This window comes from Daktulosphaira vitifoliae, unplaced genomic scaffold (genome assembly GCF_025091365.1).
Source record: "Daktulosphaira vitifoliae isolate Bord-2020 unplaced genomic scaffold, ASM2509136v1 Scaffold_2, whole genome shotgun sequence".
Taxonomy (NCBI): domain Eukaryota; kingdom Metazoa; phylum Arthropoda; class Insecta; order Hemiptera; family Phylloxeridae; genus Daktulosphaira; species Daktulosphaira vitifoliae.
In genome coordinates, this window is record NW_026099573.1 from 37,165,303 (window position 1) to 37,176,959 (window position 11,657).

Sequence of the window (11,657 nt, forward strand, 5' to 3'; positions counted from 1 at the left end):
AAAAGTTATAGCATTATAAAGTTAAAAATATAAAAAAGAATTTTTTTACAAAAATCGTATTTTTTTTATAAACTTTGATGTCTGTTTTCACCGTGAAGATAAAATAAAGTCCGAAATTTTTTTTTTTGCATAATAAAGTATATTACATTAGCTTTAATTTAAGATATATATAAAAGTGTCAGACTTTCCGGAACACTTTCAAAATTTAAGTTGAAAAAGTTCTACTTTCTACATGCATTTTTTAGATTTGAACCCCCCTCGTATATAGGGAAATGGTCGGATTTAAAAAAACAGTATGTCAAATGAAAGATGTATATAAATACTACTCCTCATGAAAAAATTGTACTGATCCATGCATTTTTCAAAAAGTTATAGCATAATAAAATTAAAAATGTAAAATACAAAATCGAAAATTTTCACACAAAAATAGCATTCGATAGCCATTTTTACCGTGAAGATAAAATAAAGTCCGAAATTTTTTTTTTCCATAATAAAGCACATTACATTAGCTTTAATTTATGATATACAGAGTGGCCCACCACTCACTGACAACTTAAATAACTTTTGATCCAGTTAATATTTTTAGTTGATTTTTTTTTTAAATAATAGTTATACGTTAGGTCTATAGCTATATCTCAATAATTAATTTTTTTACATTTTATTAAAAATATTAATTATTTTTAAATTTTAAATAAAATGTAAAAAAAAAATCTAAGATAGCTATTTTGTAGAGTAGAATTTAAGAAAAATTTTAGTAAAAAAATATCTTATTAATATTCAGTAGTAAATATTCTGTAGCGTTTTGAAGTTTGTGAAAATTTGAATTTTCATGTACTATTTTACGGTATTAAACATTGAAATACGTATTGAGAAAAGGACAGAAGAAAACGCTATCTTTTCATGATTACTGTGTATACATATGATGATAGTGTGTATACATTACAAACTTGGCATAAATACCATGATAAGAAATTAGATAAGGCAATTATTACTTATCACTCTCATTCAACAGTATATTGAAAAGATAGCGTTTTCTTCTGTTCTTTTCTCAATACGTATTTCAATGTTTATAACCGTAAAATAGTACATGAAAATTCAAATTTTTACAAACTTCAAAACGCTACAGAATATTTACTACTGAATATTAATAAGATATTTTTTTACTAAAATTTTTCTTAAATTCTACTCTACAAAATAGCTATCTTAGATTTTTTTTTTACATTTTATTTAAAATTTAAAAATAATTAATATTTTTAATAAAATGTAAAAAAATTAATTATTGAGATATAGCTATAGACCTAACGTATAACTATTATTAAAAAAAAAAATCAACTAAAAATATTAACTGGATCAAAAGTTATTTAAGTTGTTAGTGAGTGATGGGCCACCCTGTATATATATACAAATAGATAAAAAATAAATAGATACTTTTGTCACGTTACAAAATCATTATTTAAAGAAATATGGATGTATATTTAATCAATTTTTTCAATTTTTTTTACTTAAAACTGCCATAACTTTTTCAAAAATGAACATATCAATATAATTTTTTTTTTATAGATGCTTGATGTCTTTACCTATCATTTGGTATATTTTTTTTATAAATTTGACCCTAGACCTGTCCACAAGGGAGGATTTAAAATGACAACTTTTTCACAAAAAATGAACTTTTTCAACTTAAATTTTGAAAATATTCCGGAAGGTCTGACATTTTTATATATATCTTAAATTAAAGCTAATGTAATGTGCTTTATTATGGAAAATACAAATTTCGGACTTTATTTTGTCTTCATTGTGAAAATGGTTACCAAATGCTATTATTGTATGAAAATTCTCGATTTTAATAAGGAACTAGCAGATCATATAGCTTTTGGAATAATACACCAATTTTTTAAAATTAAACACTATCTAAAGATTTGCATCGAAGCGTTTTTTTTGATAGTGATTTTAATCACTGTCAGATATCATTATACTTGATCCAACTATGTCGCGACCCCCCCTGTGCTGGGTTTTTTGTGTCTGTCACTACTTTTTCTCAGCTCTCACTGGACGACTTTCCTAACGATACGTCAAAAGATCACAAATCGTATCTAGTTGAAGACATTACCCTCAAAATTGAAAATTTTGACCTCGTTCCCCGTAAATGGTGAAAATTCCCCAAAAAATTACGAGTCAACTAATTGGTTTTTTATGACGTCGATATTCACAGGTACACAGAATTTATTATCAATGGTATTAGGCACATTGTTGTGAGTTTATAAATATACTAACTAGCAATACAAAAAGTATATCTATTGATAGTCATAATTGACAATAAACACTCAGTGGCTGTGACAGGGACGTCATAAAAAACCAATTAACTACTTATATTTGTAATCCCTTGTATATTAACTCACAAATTTGAAACTTAAAATGTTTATATCTTATAAATTAATAAAGTTATATTAAAAATTCAAATGCTATTTACTATTAAATTAAAACTCAAACATATTATAAAATTCAAAATATATTTTCCCATTAAAAAAAATAAAGTTGACACCATTTACAAGGCATAATGGATGAACTTAAAAAGTATTACATAGTTAATAATTCAAGAATAATGTGTAACTAAAGATAACCAAAAAAAAGAAAGTTTAAATTATATTTATTCTGTATTTAATTGAGTGGGTTATGATAAAAAAATCATTCTGTATACGTACCTAATATTGGCTTTTTTTGACCTGCAGCAAAAACGTGGTTGGCGCCTTACATAACGACTAGCTATGATAGAAAAATTTGCCACCACCTAGGCAACGTATCACACCTATCAGATATGATCATCGGACCATTGGTGGAATTTAATTTTAAGTTAATTAATAATTTTATTTGGATTAATATGTCATTAAATATAAATTTTTATAACACCTCGTGTTGTGGTTTATTAACTACAACTACAATAATTGAAATTATATTTTGTTTATATAGAAAACATACCGTGGCCCATGTCTAAATTAAGGAACGGAAATAAAATACAGGCGAGTACATAAGCTACTCGTGAAATAAAAATAAATATTACAGATTAAAAGAAAATTTAATTAAATTGTTGATAAAGAAAATTAAGTTAAACATAAACAAAAATACGAGTGTATCAAAAACCATGTTTAAAAAGAAAGGCGAACAACAAAAATAAAATGAAATATTTAAACAAAATAAGCAATGATCAGGTAAATAAAATAAGCTGAAAAAAAGAATGTCTTCAACTATATAATTTATATTACTTCAAATTTTAGTGCCGCAATTAAAATACTACTTTAGAGTACGTGCACCCAGTGTCCCCCTAGATACAGTCCTGATAACATGTATGTAATAATATATAAATATAAAGTTTTATTTTATGTGGCTTTTCTTTTCTTCAAAAAATTATAAGTAAATTTAAAATAATATATAAACATATAATATTTATATTAATAAAAAATTTCTTGTATAAAAATTCATTTAAATATTCTGATTTTTGTGATTTTTACACGAACTTTTTTCTTTTAATTTAGTGTCAGTTTACACATAGATGACAAGTCAAGAGATCATTATTTTTCAAAATGAAACACATTACCTGACCTTTAATTTAAAACATATTCAATGGGTTTCCGGAATATTTTCGAAAGTAAAATTTAAATATATCTACTTTTTATTCGCATGTTTCAAGTTTGGAACCCCTTGAATATGGGGAAGGGGTCAGATTATCAAAAAAAAGTTAATTGTAAAAATTTTAAATTTAAAGGGTATATTTACAATAATAATAAAAAATAATTTGTGTTGATGAATACATTTTTTTAAATGTTAGTGTAATATAATGTTATAATTTAAAATAAAAATATGTTAAAAGGTTGTTTGTAAGTATGTATGGGTAATTTGACCAAGGTTGGATATGTTTGGGGATTTGGTCGTGAGCAACGAGGTTCTATCGAGGCTGTAGAGTCCGAGGGTTTAGAACAACGAAGACAAATAGATATAAAAATAATAAACGCAATACTTCTTTGCTGAGATGTAATAAAGTACATTCTGGTTGGTATCTAATAATATGCACAATGGCAACGGAACGGCAAGCCAGTTCACGGATACCATGTAACGTGATTATGTACAAGAACTTAACCAACCAGTCTAGTATAATATTCTACAATGTTAATATGATGAATGATCTATTGCTTTGTCGTTCTGTACTCAGAACTACTAGAAAAAAAAGTTATAAAAATGTTGAAATTTTGAACGATTTAAAAATCGTAATTTTTCTGTAGATTTTCCTCATTTACGGAAAACAAGAGATTTTTTTAATGTAATGTCTTCATTAAGATATAATTTATGATCTTTTGACATATCTTTGAAAAAAGTCGGTCCAGTAGGAGCTAAAAATGTGGTGACATACACAAAAAAACATATCATAGTAAAACTAAAACCTTCCTTCTTCGAACAAAAGCTAAAAGTTAAATAATAGATAAATTCTTGCAAAATAATTGGCTTTAACAAATACTAATAAGTTATAATAACCCTTAAAAAATATAAAACAATTGTCTTAATTCTAAGCTATACTGTCAACAGGCGCGCTATTAAAAGCATGCGCTTGAATTTAGACATGGAAGAGCATGAATGTTCGTGTAATACATTCTTCTATATCGTATGATCCAAAGAAGTCCATTCGTCAGATTCTTGTAAATCAACAACTTACGTAAGTAAATTAGTTTTTTTTTTTTTAAATGTATACTATACTCATATATTAAGGGCATTAATTCAAGTTTCACATTAATATGCAATTATTTCACTTATTTATAACAGTTACAAGTTTCTTTATGCAGTGAACATAAATACACTTTTTTTCATAATTAGTGAAATTATGCTGTACATCATTTTTTAAATACTAATGAAATACTATTATATATCAGTGTCGTTACGATTTAAACACTGCTTGTTTAAAACACCAAAAATGTCAAAACTTATATTGGTCTTTTGGGACGTTTTAAATTGTTTTTATATGTTTTAAACAGATTTTTTTTAAACACGTTTTTTAACATCCCTGGTATAGATATGAATTTTCAAATAAAAAAATTTTGTTTGTTTTTTTCCATTACAAATTAATTACTACGTAATCAAGCTTAATTATAATACTAATTAATTTCATCTATCTTTATAATAAATTAAGAAATAAAACAATTTATAAAAAAAATTTTAATACATAAATTTATTATAATTGTTATGTCGTTATTTTTAAAAATATTACAAACATGATAATTGAAATCTCCGAAAGGGTCTTTTTCATGTTAAAATTTTCCATAAATAAATATATGGATAACTATTTTAAATTATTTAATTTTACAGGACTTATTTAATAAATAAGTTTACCAAATACAAATATCACATTTAGTCCTATTTTATATAAGATAAATAATATTTTATTAAATTTCATGTACATTAATACGAAATATTCATTAATAATACACATTAATGTTAATTACCAAAATAGTTTTTAGAATATGGTTAATAACAAATTTGATTATAGTTTAAGCAAAACAAATTTCTTTATAACAATGTTAAATATAAATTTTAATTTATAAGTCGTTTTATTATAACTAACGTCAATATTTTATTTAATATTTAATATTTTATACGAAAGACATTAATTACCTAACAAAAGTGTTGATATAAAATTTGTTTGTTTTATTATTTTAAGTCTAATGATAAATATTAACAAATAAATTGATTCGTCATAAATTACTAATTTTATGCAACTTGGTTATCTGAGAATTTCTTAATTTTCAGAAAATTTTCCAATAAAAACAAGTATTTTCATGGATATGTTTCATGTACAAATCAATATAATATATACCTGAGATATAAAGTCATGAACTTAAAACTATTGATTATCTGTATAGTATTACACATTTGTTTCTTTTATGGTTTCTTAGTTGTATTTAAAAAAGTTTCAAGTTTCACAATTATTTTAATTTTTTTTTTAATGCAACATAATAAAAAAATCGATTATAATGATAACTAAAATAAATTTTGCAGTTCTTAATATCACGTAAATATTAAAATCGGGTTTAAAAATAACTTACTGAATACTTGAAACAAATTCTTATTTTTTTATTCAGTATAAATTTATTGTAATAGAATAGAAAAAATCGGCCCCTAACCAGCACTATTCAAATAAACTCTGAGCAATTGTAAAAAATATTTAATTGTACCTTCAGTACATTTTCTTTTAATTTTCAAGCAAAATTCATAATATATTGTAACTAAGGGCCATAGCAATCGAATTTTTAGATAAATAAAAAAAAACTTAGATTTTTATAAAAAAAAAAGCATATCAAAAGAAAAAAATATTATTACTTGTATACCTTATTAAAATTCCATTTTCCTTTTTAAATATTTTTACATATCAATTTTTATTTTTATTTAATTACTCGATAAACCAACTAAAAATTGTACATCACATCCAAATTTTCTTAAGAAAACAAAACGTCGCTACCTCTTAATTAGAGAATACATACAGGGTAAATCACAAAAATATTATAAAACCAAAAACTTTTAATCCAATTATTATTTTGCTGACATTTTTTTTTTTTTTAATAACCTTCATTAATGTTTAGATTTTCAAAAATATGTACAACCTGATTGGTTTACCATAAACCGTTCGATTATTTGCAAAATAAATACAATATTGGAAAAAATGTTTGATTTCTTTTAGGTGCATATATTTCTTGATTTATCAACTAATAATTATTTTTTAGAATCATCCCATATAACTTAAAAGTATATCAACTTTAATTTTTTTAAAGGGCATCATATGTATTAAACTAGCAAATTAAAGAGAAAATAACTTAATTCAGAAAATGACTGGTCAATAACAGCTTTGAACAAGTATTTAAGCATTTATTAACAATTTAAAGAAAAAACTGGTGGTAATGAGTGGGTGCTGCTATTTTTATTACTAGTCATTTGTGGACCGTACTTTTCGTCCCCCTAGATATAAAAATGAGAATAATATACAAAGTACTGATCAAAGTATATGTCATCGGTAATGTAAATGTCTAAGTTATTAGACATTTTATAAATAAATATTATTTCGCCATGATTCGTTTATTTTCAAGTATGTTATTTCAATATAGAATGAAAACAAATAAAAAGTAAATTTTAGAATTTAATACCTCCAGAAAGATGTTGAAAATCCGCCAATGATTCAAATAAAATTTATGTTATTAATATGGTCTTCTAGTTAAAGTGGATTTATGAAAAAATTGTACATATTTATTTCATTGGCAAATAATCTATTGGTAATAATTTAATGTCAGCGCTGCTGTTAGAGTGTATATGATATCATACTAAGGGTTTCAAAGCTATTACATAACTTGTTTCTCCATACAAACAGTTGAACTTATGCCTGTCTATATTATTTGCGTAACCACCTGCTATACTGTCAGAGTTTAAAGACTAAAAAAAATCATTAAAGTAAGCAAAAAAGAAAATGAATCATAATATAATATTGGTTGACAAAATCATTGAACAAACAATTAGTTAAGTTGTTTTCTTATTTCATAAAATGTCTTTAGAAAACAATTTCAACGTCATTTAATAAATAAGAATCATAAATAGTAATTGAATGTTATTTGTCATTATACCTTTTTATATATGTTTCATTATCAGATTTTATTGACTAGGTACCAGGTGAAGGTACCAACTCGCACTTAACAAATTAACATCGTTTGTCTAAAACTAATCTTAGAAGTGTTTTTACTAAACGACGGAACATCATCGTTTGTAATTTAAAAAACCCTTAACTATACTTGTTGGCTCATTTAATAGTCTCTTAAAATACTATACATTATATTACTATTGATATTTTAATTGTCATGATATTTTTCATTTATTTAATCGACACACGTTATAATTCACTCTATTATACAAAAAATTGCTTGATATTGTAATTAAAATTATGCTTAGTTTCGATGCGAAGCTAAAATGGTATTGATCTTACTATGATGTGTTTTTTTTTATCTGCCCATTAAAATTTTCAGTTCTCATTAAATTAAATTGGTAAAAAACTCCCTTATTTGTAATATTTTAAGATATCTCAAAACTAGGTAACTGTAAAAAATTTAAATTCAGATTCTACAATTTAAAATTACCATAACTTTTTAACAAATAGTCATATCTAAATGAGAACTATATTAGCAATTTTAGAAACCATACCTTTTTTGCAATATGTTTTTTATGTAAATCTAATTTTAAATATAATTACAAGAAGGGTTTGAACGAAACTACCCCTACTTAATCAATATTTTTTTATCAACTAAATATTTAAAAATCTTTTGGAACGTCTGACAAATTTTAACATTAAATTAAAACTTTTAAAGTGGATTATAATATAAAAAAAAAAAATTACTATGTGAAATAGTCTGTCAAAGTAAATAATTTCAACATTATTTCCAAAAACTTTCTTGTTTTTAATTTTTGAAGATGCTTCTCGACATCTGACATATTAAAATCTATATATAATTAAAGCTTATTTAATATATTATTCTATTAAAAATAAAATGTTCTGTTGAATTTTTTTCTATAAATAAAGAAACCTCTAAAATTGATAAATAAATAAATAAATGTAAATTTTGGTGGATATAATAAATTAATTTCCAATTTGCATCAAAAGGTTTTACGACAATAATTTTAATCACTGTCAGATATCAACCAATAGTAAACTAAATAATTTTTCATCTCCACTTTGCTTCCATTTTACGAATTTCCGAATTCTTCAAAGACAATTTTTGCCTTTGAATTAATTTGAAGTATAACATTGAAATTCGGTAGATATATTTAGAACATTTACTAAAAACCTCACTACGCAGTTGACTTTAAAAAAAAAAACAAATTCGTCATCTTTTTTTGCATCTAGGAAACCATGATTTTTCAGTGAGGACAAATTATATAAATTTTGAAATGGTTAAAAAAAAAAAATTGATTTTATAAATTTTTATAGTGGCACCCATGAATTGATATTAATGCTCAAAAAATTATTTGTGTAAAATTTGAGACTAATATGATAAGGTTATCCCGTGGCGCGAGACCTCTAAAGTTGAGCAATATAGTTTTAAAAAGAAGTTGATTTTTTCAAAACAAGTTTTATGATTAACTTATAGATACATTATGAGCCAAGTTATTGAAATATCGCATCATTTTGTTTCTTTTAGAGCCTTCAACTTCTACATTTATAAAAAATTTAATTTTTAATTTTTCGATAAAATACATCGAAGACAAATTGACAACGCAATTTTTTAAATTAAATCACATTGCATATGCTTTAGTTCAATATCTTTAAAAAGGGGATCAAGATTTTCAGAACATTGCCATAAAAGAAAAAAAATTGATCTATAGTTATATTCAAACTTTAATTTAACTTATGTTATTAATCAAAAATTATCTAGTTATAAATATCGTAACAGATTTTTATTAGTGAAAATATCCCGAAAAATGACAATTGTTGAAAATTATGATATTTGAAAATATGAGAAAAATAATAGTTTTACTTATTATTATACGGAGTGGATTTTTTATCATAACCCACTCAATTAAATACAGAATAAATATAATTTAAACATTCTTTTTTTTGGTTATCTTTAGTTATACATTATTCTTGAATTATTAACTATGTAATACTTTTTAAGTTCATTCCTTATGCCTTGTAAGGGTGTCAACTTTATTTGACACTTTTTGGGTGTCTACATTGCCAGTTAGTGTATTTCTAAACTCACAACAATGTACCTGCGAATATCGCGTCTTAAAAAAACAATTAGCTACCAGTATTTATTATCCCTAGTGTATTATACATGTATATTAACTCAAAAATTTGAAATTTTAAATGTTTATATCTAATAAACTAATAAAGTTATATTTTAAATTTAAATGCCATTTTCCATTAAATTCAAAATATGTGTTCTCATTAAAAAAAACAAATTGACATCCTTACTGGGCATAAAAAATAAACTTAAAAAGTATTACATAGTTAATAATTCAAGAATAATATGTAACTTAAAATAACCAAAAAAAAAAGATGTTCAAATTATATTCATTCGATAAGTAATTGAGTGGGTTATGAAAAATAATCACTCTGTATAGTTGAAAGAACTATCTGATATAATTGGCCGAACTATAATATCAGTTTAAATAACTAAAAAAATGTAGTTTATAGTTGGTTTATCTATATAAGATAGTTCTTCTAATTATATTATTAGGTTGTTACTATATTAACCATAATTTGGATTAGCCCAACTATTTAGTTTTTACCGTGTGTACTTAATAATTCCCAAATATACACCAATGTCATCATTAAAATTAGATGACATATACATACCTAATAGTTGAAAAAATACAGGCCAATTATTAGGTATTAAAAGATATCTTTGGGATATTAATTTTATACAAAATATTACAATTTTAATAATTGGGATTAATTTCAGAAACTAAAAGAGCTAGAAAAAATCTAATTACATATTTGAAATCGTTGTAAAAGTTGGTTTGGAACACATTTTTTTTTTTAGAGTAATTAAAAATAAAATAAAATTAAGTATGTCATATAATTAAAAAAATAAACATGATATTCGAAATCTAATCGCTTCATCTTCTTTAGTGTCAAAAAATTTATAGGACAATATAATTTAGCTGTTTTTAACTTAAATATTAATTTAGTTAAATATTATAAAAAATTAAAAAAGTTATTTCGAAATGTTGAGATCTTCTCGTTATTTTTCTATTAATGACAGTTATAACCGACATAAAAATACTATTTTTGAAATCCTCATAACACTTTCTATTAATAAGTTAAAGAACTTTTTGTAACAATTGAACATAAAAAAAGTTATAGTGAATTGAATCAACTTGAGTTTTTTAAATTACAAAATGTAAATATAACTGACATATGCATTGACAAATTATTTAATTAAGGAAATAGCTTGTCCATTTATCCTAATATTGTGCAAGTTATTACCGTTATAAAAAACCCAGCACAGGGGGGTCGCGGCACAGTGGTGACGTGGTATAGATGGATCAAGTATAATGATATCTGACAGTGATTAAAATCACTATCATAAAAAACGCTTCGATGCAAATCTTTAGATACTGTTTTATTTTAAAAAATTGGTGGATTATTCCAAAAGCTTCATAAACTGCTAGTTCCTTATTAATATCCTGATTAAGATAAAGTATGTCGATTGAAAAAGGAATTATTAAAAAATAGTATTTCCCATAAAAAAATTATATTGATCAATACACTTTTCAATAAGTTATAGCTTTATAAAGTTAAAAATGTAAAAAATAAAATTGAGAATTTTCACACAATAATAGCATTTGGTAGCCATTTTCACCGTGAAGAAAAAATAAAGTCCGAAATTTTTTTTTTACATAATAAAGTAGATTACATTAGCTTTAATTTAATATATATAGAAAAGTGTCAGACTTTCCGGAACACTTTCAAAATTTAAGTTGAAAAAGTGAATTTTTTGTGAAATAGTTGTCATTTTGAATCCCCACCTGTAGGCAGGTAAAAAGTCAGATTTATAAAAAAATTATACCAAATGATAGGTAAAGACATCATGCATCTATAAAAAAAAAAATTATATTGATATGTTCATTTTTGAAAA

At 23.9% G+C, this 11,657-nt stretch overlaps 1 protein-coding gene across 2 annotated transcripts in view; it reads left to right on the forward strand.

Moving 5' to 3' along the window:
* The first annotated feature begins 4,629 nt into the window (after window positions 1-4,629).
* LOC126899199 (histidine decarboxylase) overlaps window positions 4,630-11,657 on the forward strand; it is a 38,470-nt gene continuing 31,442 nt past the window's right edge. For both annotated transcript variants that reach the window (XM_050673792.1, XM_050673793.1), the window contains exon 1: window positions 4,630-4,699. The gene's annotated coding sequence lies outside the window, so the exon portion shown is untranslated. The remainder of the gene's footprint in view (window positions 4,700-11,657) is intronic.